The 19,316-nt window shown below is 38.3% G+C and overlaps 1 protein-coding gene across 1 annotated transcript in view; it reads right to left on the bottom strand.

Annotated features, from left to right (window-relative positions):
* Positions 1 to 19,316, bottom strand: part of phactr3b (phosphatase and actin regulator 3b) — a 79,209-nt gene that overhangs the window by 43,478 nt on the left and 16,415 nt on the right. The gene's annotated exons all lie outside the window — the stretch shown is intronic.

The raw sequence follows: 19,316 nt of genomic DNA, 5'->3' as shown, positions 1-19,316 counted from the left end.
TTTCAGCTCTGGATCTTCCTCAGCTCTTGATTCTCAGTGATACGAACAGTAACGATAGTGTCGGTTTTACCGTTTCAATCTCATCAAAGTCAATTTGCTTTGTCAGCAGAAAACAGCGTCTTCTCCACATGAACAACACGAGCCAAACTCTTCCAGTCTCAGATACAACTACAGTGTTTGAGGGTCAAAGTAGACGTTGTTCACGGCAGCCGATGAAGAACATAGACTGGCATTATGCAAATCTGTTACAAACATACGCAGATTCAGCAGGAAGTGAGACTGGAAATACTGACGACTCGTTTCAGTTCAGAATCACTTCTTTCTTTCGGGAGACAAAAACTCCATTTATCTGCACTTTGAAACTTTGCAGATCTTTTACAATCACAAACAGCTCTATTACACACCACATGAAAGGGAATATCAGAAAAAGATTAATAGTAGCACTTTACAATACAATCCTGTATTCACCAAGGAAATCAAGTCAGCTTTGATTCAACTCCTGCAACTCAAGCCACAAACTGCTCCTTGTTTCACGACAGCCGAGAGAAACGTCAGTCTATCAGACAGGATTAATGCGTCTCGAAGCCCATCAAACACCTGACTCGAGAGGCTTCGAGAGCGAGCTGCGGGTCCAGCATTAGACGCGTCTCGTCCCACACAGTCTGGCTCGACGGAGAGCTCACACCTCGGGAAAACTGCAGATGAACCGTGGGCAGCGCCGAGAGCTTCTATCTCTGTCTGATTCTTACAGTTGTCACACCTAAACCGCATGAAAGTGAAAAAACAACAACAACAACAACACCTGTTTATATCAGAAGGAATAGTGATGGCCGTAAAATCATCTATAATTCGTTTTTATAACTGACTTAAAGTCCCCCTGTGGTGAAAATCCAGTTTTTAATGTTGTTTATATGTCTATGCGGTGTTTTTAATATGCTTTAGGACAAACCATGTGTAAATTCATAAGTCGACAGCATTGCTGAGTATTTTCTGCTTAAAACTGCAGTGAACCAAAGACAGTCTCAAAAACACGGTTTGAAATCGCTGGTGTTTCTGACGTCACAAACTACCTTGTAACCAATCAGATCAACGTGTGATCGTCAACCAGTGGATCTCTGAGCCGAGAGAGTGAGTGGAGGCGGGGCTTATTTGCATATTCATAGAACCGTGCATACTAAATGAGGCAAGGGTGTCGAGTTACATTCAAGATATTTTAAGGCATGAAGACATTTTTTAAGGACAAAACATTTCAAATATGTAATTCTGGTGATCAAATATGAGTTTTAAGGGATAAAATTATTGACTACTGGGGACTTTAATAATTATATTGATTCAGCAATCCTATAAGATTATTGCAAATCACACTGTACAACATGGAACTAAAAAACTTAAGTACAAAATCTATGTAGACTGTACAATGATGACACCTATTTAATAGTCGGCTACTGTGTGTGTGTGTGTGTGTGTTTAATGTATTTGTAAACATTTTAAGAAACACTGAATATGAATGCAATTAATGTCTAATAAAGGTTGGTTTAAAGCACTTAATTAATGTCATTTTCCTGTTTCCCATGACCTAATTTAAAGTGAGAAATATTTACTGTTATTAAGTTGTTAAAACATTATCTAACTACTATTATTTAAGCGAATTAAACACTAATAATGTGTTAATTACAGTGACAATGAATTAAGAACGTGCTATTTGTATATAGTGTATTAATGTATTACAGTTAATAAACTAAGAATTATTTGTAAGTACTGTACAGTACTTACATGTACTTATTGTACTTACCTAGAAAGTACTGGCTAACATAAGGTAAGTACATGGGTCAGGGGTAGGTTCAGGGTTAGTACCTAGTTATTACCCAGTAATTGTAATTACTATAATAACTACATAGTAAGTACATGGGTAACAGGACTGTAAAAGGAAGCGTTACCGTACTTTATTACACTATACTTATTATAATGTGTTATCCAATTTATTATTTTATCAGATTCTAAGGCTGGACTTGTTCTAGTAACAGTAATTCTGAACTTTGAAAAGCATCAAAACAATATTAAAAATGCAGTGTTGTGTTTTGCTGGTGTGGTTAAATATTCTCACAGTGTGTGTCTGAAGGAAACACATCCTCCTCCAGCTAAACTTGTCTTTACAAAACACTGCAGCTCCTCGCTCACCAACATCCACAAGAGAAGCATTCATGTTCGTCTACAAGAAATCCGAAAGATTGACGCTGTGCTGCGCATTATGCGTATAAATGTAAAGCACTTATATAACAGCTCAGTATCACATGTACAGTGTGAGTCGCGAGCAGAAGATGTTCCTCAGTGCTGTTAGACTGAAGCCAGACGATGTGAAGCAGGTCAGCTGATCGTGTCTTACTGTAGCAGAGCAGAATCCAGGTCAAGCCTGTTAGTTTCTGCAGCTGAAGCACAAGTCAGGGTCAGAGCGCCGTTGCCATGGTTACCCCTCAGAGGCGCAGCATCACTAACGGGGGTTGCCGGGCGGACGGGGTGGCTGTTGCCATGGTTACCCCTCCGGATGCTGGGGAGGCTGTTGCCACGCAGAGAGACTAGAAACCCAGGAGAGCCAATCAGAGGCGAGCGACGAGGAACACACACCAGGCATCCCTCTGTTTATAAGTTGTTTTGAAAAATCCATCATGGGATGCTTAGTGCTCCATCATGGGATCAAAGTGTCATTTATAAACATATATTAAGAAATTAAACATAACTATGTTTCTTACTCACGCACATAACAGCATAAATAGAGAGAGATAATTAGAACAGATGTTCCATAACAAACGCACTCACACGCTATTTCAGCAAGTTCCCTCAGACGCTCAAGAGTTCAGCGCGCGCTGCCCTTTCACTCTTCATGGTGGAGCCTTTAGGCGTGTGTGTGTGTGTGTGTGTGTGTGTGTGTGTGTGTGTGTGTGTGTGTGTGTGTGTGTGTGTGTGACAGCTGGACTTTGAATCTTTGCTGCTTCCTTGAACACAACAACAATAGTCAAAAACGTCCTTATGAGAAGCGAGCGGACATTCCGGCAGCAGAACCCCTCGCGCGCGCGCGCACACATCCTCTTCCCGCGCCCTGACGCAACCCACAACTTTGATCACTGAATGTCATTCGTATTTTGTAAAGCAATATTTTTTTTCAAGACTTTTATTCTGCTTAAACTATAGAATTACGATTAGAATAACAATCTATTCCCGAAGAAAACCAAAAACCAAACAGTCTTATTTGCAGGGGAAAAAGCTTTGCAGGCATGTGACCCCCATGATTACACACACACACACACACACACACACACACACAGAGAGAGAGAGAGAGAGAGAGAGAGAGAGAGAGAGAGAGAGAGAGAGAGAGAGAGAGAGAGAGAGAGAGAGAGAGAGAGAGAGAGAGAGAGAGAGAGAGAGAGAGAGAGAGAGAGAGAGAGAGAGAGAGAGAGAGAGAGAGACTGGAGAGGATGCTAATGTCAAGGAATGTGCACGTGGATGGTGACAGTTCAAAGCATGAGAAGAGAAAAATCCCCAGTGTAAACCAGCTTTCATTTTGGAAGTCAATTTTTGGCACATTCCTTATATTACCTACAAAAGAGCTATTAAACAGCCTACACCATTATTGAAGAATTATTAAAGAAAGAAAGAAAGAAAGAAAGAAAGAAAGAAAGAAAGAAAGAAAGAAAGAAAGAAAGAAAGAAAGAAAGAAAGAAAGAAAGAAAGAAAGAAAGAAAGAAAGAAAGAAAGAAAGAAAGAAAGAAAAGCAACAGATCATTTAAACAGTGGTTCATGTTTTCACACTAGATGGGGTAAGTTGACACAAGAGCAACCTGCCATTAAATGGAGAGATAGTTCACCTAAAGAGGAACATTCTGGGGTTGTCTTCTGTGGAGCAACAGGGGGATTTATGAAGAATGCGCTAATATTTCCATATAATAAAACTGAATTAAATATGTGGTTGTAGGCTATCTTGCATCAAATATATATAGTGCTGTCAAATCAATTACTCGCAAATAATCGCATCTAACAGAAAAGTATGTGTGTGTGTGTGTGTGAGTGTGTGTGTGTGTGTGTGTGTGTGTGTGTGTGTGTGTGTGTGTGTGTGTGTGAAAGTGTGTGTGTGTGTGTGTGTGTGTGTGTGTGTGTGTGTGTGTGTGTGTGTGTGTGTGTGTGTGTGTGTGTGTGTGTGTGTGTGTGTGTGTGTGTGTGTGTGTGTGTGTGTGTGTGTGTGTAGTATTTGCAATACTATATTTGCAATACTATGCAATACTATACTACTATATTATACTTAAAGTATTTTATTCATACAATAAGACAAGGAAAAAAGGATAACCGGTTTAGATGGGATATAAGTCAACTACCCATTAACATGTCATATCATATTATAATAGGCCGTAATGCAATCACTGGAGTTCACTGGTAAGGAACTGGTAAACTAACACTAAGAAAGCATTTTAAATGGTTTCCCTTTCGTTACACATCTGGAGTCACATGGGAATGATTTAGAAAGCATGTTCAGAACAGAATGAAGAGCTTCAGATGTCAGCGAGTCCAAGACTGCTCGTTTACATCAACATCAGTAACGCTGTCGAGAGAGATCTGATGCGACTCCCAGAATCACTGCTGAGAAAGAATCATATTGAAAAGAGATTATGGCATTTTTAAGATTAGAATTTAGACACACAGGTTTGGAAAGACACTTTGGGTGTCATGTCCCTTTAGATAGTAACAGCCATCATGACATCACCATCACAGGTACATTACTGAAGCAAATAACCGTATGTTGAACATCATGACATCACCATCACAGGTACATTACTGAAGCAAATAACCGTATGTTGAATATCATGACATCACCATCACAGGTACATTACTGAAGCAAATAACCGTATGTTGAATATCATGACATCACCATCACAGGTACATTACTGAAGCAAATAACCGTATGTTGAATATCATGACATCACCATCACAGGTACATTACTGAAGCAAATAACCGTATGTTGAATATCATGAGAGCCGATGAGAGGCTGATGGTGAGCAGGGAAATGTCAAGACAAGAGCTTATGCTTCCATCTCTCTTCATGAGCTTTCATGGGCTTGTTAACAAATTGGCAACACAAACTAGGTCATGATGTAAAATTGATTAGTTGTGGTCCAGTTTTTAAATGTTTCATCACATTGATCTGTGTCCATAATTGCCATATAATGGAAGTCCCATGAAACGAGTCTCTTTTATCTGATTGCTTATTGTGATATCAATCAAAAATCAAATTCTCTTCTCGGTTTCAGAACCAATATGAAAACGAGGAAGTGAAGTTAACTAGAACGTCCCCAGAGCGACTGTAGCGGTAAGTAACGCCGCATTAAAGAGAGAGAGTCTCCTTTTCTGAGGACTTGTAATGGAGATCAGTCGATATTTAGAGATATTGTATTACAGATGCAATCGATTGCGGTCGGCGCTGCATAAACACTGTTTAAAGTCTGCAGTGTTTGCCGGGACTCGTGGGAATGAAGTCAACAACCAGAGTAGAATCAGACGGATACAATAGGACTGAACTGCAAAGTGCTTTATGATTGATTTTTCAAGCACTTTAAACGTATAGAATACAAAATATTTATGGCCCAGTACTGTAAGCAGACACAACAGCAATAGTGTTTACATGTAGCATTAAATATGCATAAGCACTGAGTTCAAGAGGGTAATCAGTTTCCTTTTCCTGTCTTTCAGGACAGTCGTGCTAAAGAGACTGGGATGAATATGGAATAATAATTTAAATAATGGCATCAACACTGATTTGCTTCCACTTGTCACCCTCACAGGACTTGTGTGTTACTGTTCGCTAGGAGTGTAACAATTCGAAACATATCACGATACTGAACTCACGGTACAATATTATAGCGATACTCCAAGACACATGGTAAAGGGTTAACAAAAAATGAACTGTTGATTAAAATGCTAAATTTGGTGTTTCATTGTGTGTGTAAATGAATAGTCTTGGACTTGGTGCTGGAAACCCAAAGCACAGGACAATAGAGACACCAGAATAACAATATTCATGATTCTGAAGATGAAAATACTGAATTATTTTAGATGAATATGCTTTCACTGTCACTGACTAGATATATTTAAAATAATGTAGGCCACTTTTTACACAAATATTCCCCCACTGTATTATTATACATTATATTCAACATTATATAGTAGTTTAAAGTAGTACTGACACTAAAACTAAAAAAATATATTTTTGGTGATTTGTACACAATACGTATTGTCACTATCCACGACACATATTGTTGCATTTTTGAATTGCGATATATTGTGACCAGGGTGGGAAGAATTATGTAATTTTAGGGGCAAGGCCATTTGGCCTCCAACTTTTCTTTTCTTTTAGGGGCACCAAGGCCATATGACAGGGCACAAAGGCCATTGAGTACAATTCGATGGTTTTCCCATTCAGATTGATACCATAACATCCTAATTTGGAATAAGACACGGATTATGACTTTTTTAAATCAAAAATAATTGTTTTACCTTCTGTGATCTGATTTGGCTTCAGATAAAAATAAATCAGACAGAAAATATAATATTTTATGTATAATCAGGCATGAAAACAGTTTAGGGGTGAAAAAGGTGAGAAGGATATTACCCATCTAGGGGGGTCCGGGGGGCATGCTCCCCGTAAGAAAATTTTATATATTCCATATTTTAAAGCATCAATCTGATGAATTTTTAGATGCATTTTTTTGCATACCAGCGCAGTTAAAAAAAAAAATCAAATAGAATTTCTATAACTGTGTTGAACTGATAATCACTCTTTTGTGTGTTAAACACAATCTACTTAATACAGACAACTTCATTATAAAGAAAAACAACAAATAACCAATCATGACAAAAATTCTATTATAAACTAGATTAGTGGATAACTCAACAGTAAAATTTAGTCTAGAAAAATCACAAGTGTACAATAATTTTCTCAAATCTGAACATTTAGTGAAAAAAAACATTATTTATTGGGGAACAAATAAGAGACAATAAGTGTAGCACTAAATCTGGTAAAACGTTACACATTGCTCTTTGTATTGTTGTAAAATACATGAATGAAAAACAAGATAAAAATCAGAAAGATCAATTATTTTATATATAGTCTAGGCTACTATAAAATTAAGACATTTTTTTAAATGTATATCACAGCTGTTTAATGAGGCAGCAACATATGATAGATAGGACAGAACAAAAAAGGCTATTAAGAATCTTTCATTGCGCAAAAGTATTATATGATTATGAAAGGATCCAACACAGTGCGACACAAAGCGCTTATGCGCATCCCGAGCGCAGAATGATGCGCTTGAAACAACACAGTCACAGCGCGCAGCGCGTCGAGTCCGCATTGTAAAGTTCAAAGCACAAAGACATATCGATATCGATGCGTAGTGTATTATACAGTATCTATCTATGCCATAGTTTATTGAGCCTTTTATTTTAAGAGTTTTAAATTTCAGTTACTGTGCGCGTGAAGAACAATTATAGTGCTCCAGTGTTGTGATCTAACAGACACACTCAGGGCCGGCGCTCCGCACACGCACATCACGCGCTGCGCGTAGGGCACCAAGTGCTTGGGGGGGCACCAAAAAATCTGGGTCGTGAAAAATCATCACAATAGGCTACTAGTATAAATAACAAATAAAATATGTCTAAAGCATGTTAATATACAAAAGCAATACAAAAGTAATATAGGCCTAGACCAAATTAGTCGAGAAAAAGGTGAATCTCATTTTTCGTCTCCCTCTGGTGCCTCTGGCTGGGAAAAGATTAATCGCATACAAAATAAAAGTTTGTGTCTACATGATATGTGTGTATACTGTGTATAATTATTTTGTATATATAAATACACACACATATGCACGTATATATTTAAGAAATATTTGCATGTATATACTGTATATATTTATATATAATTTATATTATATATAAATTTAAATATTTTATATATAAATAACAAATATTTCTTAAATACATACATACAAATGTGTATTTATATACACTACCGTTCAAAAGTTTGGGGTCAGTGAGAATTTTATTTTTATTTTTTGGAGGAAAGAAATCAATACTTTTATTTATCAAGGAATAGTTAATTTGATTGAAAGTGACAGTAAAGACATTTATAATGTTACAAAAGTCTTTTGAACTTCCTATTCATCAAAGAATCCTAAAAAAAAAAAAAAAAAACTGTACAACTGACAGACCAACAACTGTTTCAACATTTGATAATAATAATAAATGTTTCTTGAGCATCAAATCCTCATATTATACTGATTTGTGAAGGATCATTTGACACTGAAGACACTGACACTGGTGATGCTGAAAATTCAGCTTTGATCACAGGAATAAATTACACTTTACTATATATTCACACAGAAAACAGCTGATTTACACTGGAATAATATTTAATACTATAACTGATTTTTGTTGTATTTTTAATCAAATAAGCGCAGCCATGGTTAGCAGAAGATAATTCTTTTAAAAGTATTTAAAATCGTACCGACCCCAAACTTTTGAACGGTAGTGTATATACAAAATAATTATACACAGTACACACACATATATCATTCATGTAGACACAAACTTTTATTTTGGATGCGATTAATCGCGATTAATCTTTTCCCAGCCCTACAAATTATGTACAGAATTATTATATTGTGCTTCATCAGACTAAGAAATTCTGAATGGTTGTTATTCCTTGGGTGGGTGAGGGGGTGAGTGGGGTGGGGGGGCACCACCAAGCATTTGTGTTTAGGGCACCCAAATGGCTAGCGCCGGCCCTGGACACACTATAGAAAGTAACATCATGATTAAGTTACAGCAATACAGTCCAGCAAGATAGTCACTTTATGCAAAACCATAGAGCTTTATCTACAGATCAAGTATAATAATATTAACATTGAATCATCTTGGAGAGGGTTATCTGTAACCGAACGCGACGCGCTGTTTGATGCTGAATGGAGAATGACTGACAGTCGCAGCGGAGGGAAACGTTTTCGTGAACTTGAATTTAATGACTTAAATTTCTATCTCACATCATAGGCTACTATAGTATGGCTTCATATAGTATACCATTCTATTCAATTCAATAAAATATTATTCCTGTTAATAGAAATCTGATGTAAACTGAGAATATCTAGGCCTAAATATTTCTCCAAATCTGCACACTTTTGAGCTAAAAGCCGTGAGTGACGTTGTTTTGTGAATCGCTGTCATGACAGCACAGGAGTTTTTTATGAATGGGAACGCGATGGGGAAAAGAAACGCTTCAGTGCGCCGACGCACTGGTTATGACACTGCACCTGCGCGAATCCACGAACTAATTGAAGTTCAGTGACTACTTGGGTGGCCCACTATGCCGCACTGGCGCTTTATACATGGAACTGGGACAGGGCCTGGGCACACAGGCCACTGTGGCCGTACGATGATTTTTTTTTTTTCACGGGCCATGAAGGCCAAAGTGTAGGGCAACGGCGGCCATGGCCGCGTGGCCGCGGTATAATTCCCACCCTGATTGTGACACAATATACTGTGACACCCCTAGTGTTCACACTTGACTAAAACGAACGTGAATGATGGGTCTCGATCCGCTTCCAAACGAACTCTGGTGCGGTTCGACTGAAATATGAACACAGACCAAAGACATCTAAAAAAAACAAACACAGGATGTGATGTCACAGGACGAGCCCCTAAAAAGGACAAAACGTTTTTTTCATCATGCAAGCGTTGGCCATTAGTTCTTGCAGCAGATTTTCACTTGATGGAGGGATTCCTGACGCTGTTTTGACATATTTTATAAGCTCTTCACAAATTCTCAGCTTGTCAATCCCGTCATGTAACTACACACATACATCAAGCTCATTTAGTCCAGCACACGCTGTTGTTTTGGATGTTCGGTCAGGGCCATCACAAAATATATGTCATAAAAGCAGTTTTTTGTTTTGTATCTTTACAAAGCGCTGTTAAAAATGACAGTGTTAACGCTTAGTGAACCATTTCCACAGAAGAGATGCATATATGAATGTGTCCCTGGAAGACATTTTCAACACAAACTGTGGCCAAAATTTAAAGAGAAGAAGAAAGAGAAGAATAGGTTTTGTGCTTTTGTATACAGGTACGTCTGAGTCATAACTGCTTTTCTTCACAGCAAGACAGTCTCATACGCGCTTGTGTGTCGTGAATGTTTCTGAGAGCGACGATTGTTCTTATAATCACGATAGAGGCAGGGAATAAAGGGAAGAGAGTGATCGTGATTTTAAGGCAACGGTAGCGTTGTAGCAGTTCAGCAAACAAATCATTTGCTTAATTATATTTGCTTATTATATATAATATGCACAAAAGTTTAGGGTCAATAAGATTTGTTTTCTTAAAGTAAAGATATATTCCATTTCAAATAAAAGCTGTGTTTTTTTAGCTTTCTATTCAACGAAGAATCCTGAAAAATAAAATGTATCACGGTTTTCTACAGAAATCTGAAGCAACTGTTTTCAACATTGATAATAATCAGAAATGTTTCTTGAGCATCAAATCATCATATTAGAGTGATTTCTGAAGGATCACGTGACACTGAAGACTGGAGTAATGATGCTGAGAATACAGTTTTGATCACAGCACAATTACATTTCAAAATATAGGCTATTCACATAGAAAACAGACACTGTTGAAAAATATTTGTTAAAAATGTACTGGAGCACATTTTACAAGAAAATGCTTTTTCAGTCTTTCTACTTCAAAATTGAATGTTTAATTCAATTCGTTACTTGCCATTTCTTTGATTATTTCATTAGTGAAAATTATGAAAATATTTTGAGGGGAGCATGAAGAGATGTCTTTCAAAAACATTTAAAAAATGATACAAGCCCAAATATTTTATAGTATACTAATATATAATATTGTATATTCAAATGTTTAAATATGAATTATATATGTAGGCTATATAATCAATTTAATATTTGATTTTGGATCATTTGACACTGAAGACTGGATTACTGATGTTGAAAATGTATCTTTGATCACAGGAATAAATTACATTCTACAATGTTTTCACATAGAAAGCTATTTTAAATTTAAATAATATTTCACAATATTACTGTTTTTACTGTATTTTTGATCAAATAAATGCAGCCTTGCACTGTTAAAAAAGATTTGACAAGAAAATGCTTTTCAGTCTTTCTACTTCAAAATTTCAGGTTTAATTCAATGAGTTCTTTCATTATTTGTGAAATGTGTTAGCCATTTATGAGTAAAGTTATGAAAATATTTTGTGGTGAACATGAAGAGACGTCTTTCAAAAACATCTAAAACATCACAAAAGCCCAAACCTTTTGAAAGGTATAGTGTACTAATATATAACATTGTATATTCAGATGTTTAAATAAATAGCCATATTTATGAATTATATATGTATTTGGCTATATAATAAATTTAATATTTGAGTACAATAATCTATAAAAGGTAATGTTCAAAGATTGATCAAAGCATACAATCTTAAATGATGCTAAAAAAAGCTATATATCATCTGGCCGCACCAGTAACCGAGGCTCTACAGTGAGATGATGAGAACGAGCACGAGGGATTCCTCTGAGACGGATTAAACAGCCACAGGTTGGGAGCGTATCCCGCTTGATGAAAGTGAGCTTTACAGTCTGACCCTGAACACACAGAATGACTAAACACTCAATTCACTTCCACAGGGCCAAACATTCGTACAGACAAAGAGAACAGGAGTTACAAAACTACACTTATAAAATCTGTATGTGCCACTGCAGTTCAGCAAACCGCTTCTACACAAATGCATTCGGGGTGCCTGACAGTGACTATATACAGTATTAACCATATGAAATAATTAACTGTCTTCTGTGAATGCATTGAAACTCAGTTCCACTCCACACGGCTTGCTTGCTTGCTTGAAGTGCATGCAACACATTTTGGCTGCGGTTGAAGGATTTGGGAAGTAACACACTTGTCACTGTTGTAAAACTAATCAAATCTAAGCAGTCCGAGGCAAACAACAGCTGTCATGACTGTAATACAAGTATTAATTCAACAGCTCAATGAATAATCTCAGTCCCTGAGGATGTCTTCACCTCAGCAGAGGAACATAAGGAACAGTTTCATTTTGGGAAAGTATATGGGACACTCTCAATTATGTGATTGCCAAATGCCTTTGATATACAATCAACTTGATTTTAAATAAAATACATTTGCAAGTGGTGGATCGCAATTATTGTCAGATTAGCTCACATAGTTCATTTACAGTAGGGGACTATACTGCCAATACACACACAACACACTGCTGTGAGCGAGTAAGACATGCTGATGTACAAAATAGCGCACATTAATGACCCGGAGCAGATCTACACAGGTGCAGCCATAGACAGTATAAGAAGTGGACAGAGCCATCTCATTGGAACTCAGTTGAGACAGTTGAAGCCCATTTTTAGCGATTTTTGAGCACTTCCGTTCCTGGCGCGCAGACTCAAACCGACTCAAACTAAGCTTGATGACGTGAGCAACCTGTCTGACAGACGTAAATCTTAGTAGCTGTGTGTGAAAATTGCCAACGTTAATCTTGCAGAGACGGGGAACTTGAGCAAAGCGTTCTTTGGCGTGAGTGAGCAGGAGTAAGTATTCCGTTGCTTTTATGGACTCATTATCTATGGGCTTCTCCCTTGACGGGACGTCCCCCCGATTGCCTGCGAGCTTCTCCTCCTGTCTGTACGGTAATTTCTGTACAGCGCGACAGAGAGTCGAGTGGTTATGACGCAATCGTTAGCCTATTTTTACTAAATCTGTTTCTACGGGGCCATAATGTAACAGAAGGTAATGGAGCCCTTTATACATTGTCGTGTTTCTTTAGAAATAAATAATGGACTAATGGAGTCTTTAAACGCCTCAGATGTAAAGTTATTCGCTGTCAAAGTGATGCCAAAATGAATGGGAGTCAATGGAAATGCTAACGCAAGTGAAGTTCTGCTACAACATGGCGGCACCCGGCCGGCTTCAACTTCTGGTCGATGGATTACCCCCTTGGGTGCAGCTGGGGAGGGGGGAGGGTTTCTGAAGGATGCTACAGCAAATGCTGACCAAGTATTTGAAGGTTGAAAATGCAAGCTCATTGGCTACTGATACAGCAGGAACCAATCAGCTGAGCCCTATAGAGAATGATGTGATTGCAAGCAGATTGAGTTAAGGACCGGTCATTCTGTGCAATCTAGAGTTTCATGGCAGAGCTTTGTATTGCAAGTTCATTATGTGTTCCTCAAATGTGTTATTATATATTTGAAATGCTAATTGAAATTACATTAATGGGAATTTTAGTTTACCATATCAATACATTTAACAGCACACTTTAATAATATTTCAAAGACAACAGAAGTAATTAAATTACATAGATGTACGTCATACATAATGTAATGTAAGTCCTACTTAAGTGGCTCAAAAAAGCACCATTAAAATCCCCTTGTAGTCAATAATTGTATCCCTTAAAACTCATCTTTGATCACCAAAATGACATATTAAAAAATGTTCCTTTAAAAAAATGTCTTCATGCCTTAAAATAGCTTGAATGTAACTCGACACCCTTGCCTTATTTAGTAAACATATATGAATATGCAAATGAGCCCCGCCTCCACTCACTCACTCAGCTCAGAGATCCACTGGTTGACGATCACACGTTGATCTGATTGGTTACAAGGTCGTTTGTGACGTCAGAAACACCAGCGATTTCAAACCGTGTTTTTGAGACTGTCTTTGGTTCACTGCAGTTTTAAGGAGAAAATACTCAGCAATGCTGTCGACTTATGAATCTACACATTGTGTGTCTTAAAGCATATTAAAAACTGGATTTTCACAATTGCATTTAATATAAATTTCAACTATAATACATTTTAATTCAATTGTAAATAACACGCAATCAAGTCTGCGAAAACATTACATTCGGTTCACACTACAGTTTTGTTTAGAGTATATTATTTAAATAAGTAATCTTTTTTTTATCATGCAAAATTGAAGTAATTTGCTCTGCAAAACATTTAAATAATCAATAATAGAAGGATGAAAATCCATAAGTAATCCTGATAAGTTGAAGCCCTAAAAATCACTTGTGTGTTGTTGTTTTCCACTAGTGTGTAAATGAGAGCTCAATCACAGGGGACTGAATGAGCCCTGACTCATGACCTCTCTCTGAGTGTGTTGTTTTTCTCTCAATCCCTCGTTCTCGCGCTTGCTTTGATGTGTGGGAGAGCGACAGCTTCATCCGTCCTGCTGGGCATCAGCATGCTGCCATAATTACCTCACAGAATGAGGGAAAATCTCTCCGCTCCAAATGCAAAACATCTATTTTTCAAGCCGTATGGCTTAACGTATGATGCGTCACAATGACTTTTCTCTGATATTTGTGCATGCACCAAAAAGACTGGCATTTTCTATGCAATGTATTCATTTAGGAGGCTTCTCATACAGTTAGAGGTGGATCAGGTCGGCGTGTTTTTTCAATGCGCGTATTTTGGTGTTATTCAGTTCTCCAAGCATTTAGGTCAATGCGTGAATCATTCATAAAGACTCAGGAGCGCATGGATGATGGCTCTTAACTGCACTCCCTCAGGGCAATTTCAAATTAGCATGGCATGGAGATAAAAAAGCAAAACATAGGGTTGAATGGCATATGGGGCTCCCTATGGAGGTCAGTAAACCCAACCCCCCTCCAACACACATGACCTTATGTGCTTCTCAACTGGTTTTGTTTCAGGACTCACTTACATTGGCCATCAAGTGGCAACCTAATGAGTTACCAAAATAGATATAAGTAAACAAAGATACCCTTAAAATAAGTAGTGTGTGAATTAAAAGGAATGTTATTCCCTGGAAATGTTAGCGATTAAAGGTAGAACAGTAGCAATTAATGACATGAATTGTTCTTTTGAGTCAAATCTTCAATGAATCAGTTGATTCATAAAACTATAGTCTGTATAATTTGTTCATGAAATATGGTTCTCGGGTTCATATAGTCACAGTGGTTATCCGTTTACTGTAGATTAAAATGATCCGTGACTAACAGCTTGAATTTCAGGTTTGTTCATCACAAAAATACTTCATATTACTTCAGAAGACTTGGGATATCATACACAAGTCAGATGGAAATCATCAACATTAAACAGCATATAAATCAAAACTGCCTAATGTTACTGAATGAAATGTCGACCCAGGATGAGTTACAGGACTGAAGCTTTAGGGGTGTTGATGGACTCGATCTATAGGCTACTCCATCTGTGTTTTGATCCGATCTGGATGTAGTCCAAGTTCTGGATGTAGAAAAACAAGTTTTTCTCAGCTGTTTGCTCAAAATGTTGCTTTTTTTTAAACATATACCCAAGCAGTCTGTTCTTTCTTTTGATATATTGCATGTTCAAATACTCATACAACAAAATATCCTAGGGGCCATGAAACTTTTGTGAAAATGATCAAAAACGCTGGCGGGGAAAGAGTAAAGAAGAGTTGAAGTAGTGATGCGCTGGGGGGGTTGGGCTTTATTTGGATGGGCACACCATGCGGCCAATCACATGGGAGGACAGACTAGGATCATACCATTATGTGAAAGGAAGGGGGACAAACGCAAGTGATGATAGCGAGTGTATATTGGTACAGGCCTGGTACACAGGGCGACAAAGAGAGGCGGGGGCGCCGGATTTACAGTAAATGCTAATGTTAAGACTTTTGCCTTTATTTGATTTGTTTGCTGTGGTTCTGTGTTCAATTGTTCAATTAAAGTTTTATTAAAATGTTAATAGTAACTGTGTATATTTTTGTAACTAAAAAATGCATTAAAAAAATAAGGCTTTTATGAAAACACTGAATAAAAAATTGCTTACCAACACACAAATCATTCACAATTGCTAAATTGGGCTAAAATAAAAGCTCTGAGTGATACTAAATGAAGAGCCATTTGCGATCTTCTAAGGGAGCAGAGCCAAAAGAGCCGAATCTTTGAAAAGAGCCGGAGTTCCCATCACTTAGTTGAAGTCCAAAAATACAGAGATCCGGAAAAGTCCTTCAGGGCGATGGCCGACAAGAAGGTGACTCCATGAAGCTTCCAACAAAAACACAAACAAGGCCAGACAACTACTATGAGAGTGGCTTAAATAGCAGTCCAAACGAGCAGGTGTGTGTGTGTGTGTGTTTGTGTTTGTGTGTGTGTGTCTGCGTGCGTGTGTGTCTGTGTGTGTGTGTGTGTGTGTGTGTGTGTGTGTGTGTGTGTGTGTGCGTGTGTGGGAGTGCGTGTTTGGGAGTGCGTGTTTGGGAGTGTGTGCGTGTGTGGGAGTGTGTGTGTGTGATTAGTGTGTCCAGAGTGAGCTTAATGTGACACATCAACCAGCAGTCATTAGAGTATTAGGCCTTGTCCACACGGACACGGGTGTTTTTATAACCGTGACTTTTTTTACGTGGTTCGGCCGTTCATCCACACGGAAACGCAGTATCAGGTCACTGAAACCGAACATTTTTGAAAACCCCTGCCAGGGTGAGGATTTTCAAAAACGCCGGTTACAGTGTTGTCGTGTAGACAGTGAAACCGGGGTTTTTGCCTTGCCTTGCGTTATCCGCTGTGTTTGACGTCAGATTGTGCGTCGTTATCTGCCTACCGGAACCGGTACTAACTTTTTGTTAGGCTTCTGATTGGCCAACGTGGCTTTACGGTTAGGGTTATATCGCCACCTTCTGGTGTGGCATGCTCTTGACAGCGCTTGATAGCGTGTTTTTGCGTTTTCGTGTGGACGGGATTTTTTTTTTTAAACGCAGGAGGAAAAACTCTGGTTATAAAAATACCCGTATCCGTGTGGACAAGGCCTTAGTACACTGTCTGTTTAATATCTGCTAACACTTTATTTTTAAGCTCCTCAACAGACATTCTACTGGTTATAAGTAACTTTGCAACTATGCCAACTTACTATACTGTCCCGAACCCGAACCTAACAGTCTACTAATACTCTAATGACATGTAGTTGCAAAGTCATTGTTCAGATTGCAAGCAAAAATAAGATTTTTTGCTTTCCCATACTTTATCCAGATGGGTTTTTGCAAGTCTGGACAGCAAAAAACACATAAAATCAGATTTCTTTTTCTTCAAATCTGATTCAAACCACATATGAGGTGGTTTGAAAAGCGATTCCAAACAGTTTTTACAGATGTGTCTCCGGACGCTCGGACTGCTCAAATCAGATTTCAAACTGTTTTTGCATTACACAACAATAACGTCAAATCTTTTGACAGAAATGCTGGATGCATTCATACGGTGTTCAGATGTCCGAAGATTTCTGCATTTTGCTGTGCGACGGAGGAGTTCTACACCGAAACTCGACACGGCGCTTATAGAGAGAGCGAGACGATGTACCTCCATTTCCCTGCATTTTCCTTTTCCACACATGGGTTCATGTTCATTGTTACTAAAGCAACGCATGCAGAAAGGTTGCTTCCAGCATGTCTGGACTGCAGTGGACACACAATCTTATTTCATCACTTGCTATTAATAGTGCGGACAGTCTGCCTGAGAAAATCTGATTTGCTTGCAGTCTGAATGCAAGTATGAATGTCTCATGTGGACTTTTGAAATAAAGTGTAACCTTTCTTTTACCATGGTTTTGTTCAGGGTTTTGGAGGATCAGTCCCTGCTGGCATCTGTCTAGTTTGGCTCGCTCCTTGCGAAAAGAGTCTGAATGGATGCAGAGCCCTATAATCAATGACAAAACATATGAAAACTATTTCTCCTCCCTTTTTGATGTTTATTTTTCTATCCTAACTACTAAGCATTTTATTATTTGCATTTAACTTTATTTTCCCCTGCTGTCTGCAACATTAACTCTTTTCTATCATAGAGACGCATCGATATTACATTTCTCAGCCGATACCAATAGCCGATAATTGGCCTCGCAAAAAATCGCATTGTTCTGGTTTGTTTTGCATCCCTTGGTTTCTCCTGACTGATGTGCGGGAGGTTTTACGTGGCAGACTTTCCCGTCATCTCGTTTCTCAAGAGCTGTTGGCGTTTGAGCTAATCTGCTCTCTGGCGGCGTGTGCAAATGTCGATTTAATGAAGTGTGGAGCGTCTTGAGTGATGGGTACAGTTCATAATCTCCCTGCTCTCTCAAGCCTGCTTTTGCAAGCTGGTCAGTGCACAAACACACACTCACACTTTCTCTTTCAAGCTCCAGCTTTAGCTTCAAGCGGAGTCCCCGCCTTCCACTGTCACTCATGCGAACCAGCCAATGGGAGTGAGGTGTTTCAGTGGCATCATTATTCTGTTGATCTTGGGAAGACGGGGAAATCTCTGGATGGTACGGAGTAGGAGTGGAACTGGAGAAGCCAGTAACTGGAGTTTGACTACAAGGGTGTGTATTCAGTTTTACAAACACTGCTGTCAGCATGACAGATTACACCTATTCCAGAGCGGAGGACTGTAGTGTGACGCAGCAAAAACTGGCCTTTACTTCACCCGACAAAGACCAAAAAAATAATAAAAATGATTGCAAAGACATTTGCTGCAGATAACATTAGACTTATTACGCACTGGAAAGTTTCTTGATTACTTTAGTGTTTTAGGGTTAGTGTGGACTAATTCAACTTTTGTCACAGGAACATTTTTCACAGTAAGTTTTAAATACCCTGTATTGGCAGCCATATATTATAACGTTTAATAACTTCAAATATTCATTAATAATTTACATTAAAAACGAACAGAATAATATAATCAGCTGACTATATCATAAATTGTGTTAGGGATGTTTAATACTTTGTTAATATAAAAATCTCAAAAGGACTTCTATGAAAACCATCTCATGTTTGCTGAGTTGAGTTTTGGGAAACATTACTTTTATGAAACAGATTCTTCTTCTTTAGTGCTGCCTAACGGCGTATATGCGACTTCACGGTGATATTGGTCTCGGTCTAGCACAGCATGTAGAGTTTGTGCTGTTGTTAATTGTAGCCATGTTTTGATGTTACTGAGCCATGTTGTTTTTGGCCGTCCTGGTCGTTTTTTCCCTTCGATTTTTCCTTTCAGGATTTGCTTTAATAGCTGGTATTTGTGATTGTTTCGGGGGCAATGTGGCCTAAGTAGTGACACTTCCTGATAATGATGGTCTTCAGCAGTTGCCTGTCAGTGCCCATGTCCTGCAGAACTTGTGTATTGGTGGTTTGGGCTGTCCATGGGATTTTCAGCATTCTTCGATACAGCCACAGATTTAGGATTAACTGATTCATTTGTCAGTAGTGTTCTTAT

Source organism: Rhinichthys klamathensis, unplaced genomic scaffold (assembly GCF_029890125.1).
Source record: "Rhinichthys klamathensis goyatoka isolate OS25496 unplaced genomic scaffold, OSU_Roscu_1.1 h1tg000095l_1, whole genome shotgun sequence".
NCBI lineage: Eukaryota > Metazoa > Chordata > Actinopteri > Cypriniformes > Leuciscidae > Rhinichthys > Rhinichthys klamathensis.
Note: the sequence above shows the minus strand (reverse complement) of the source record. Positions and strands in the feature narration are given on the sequence as shown.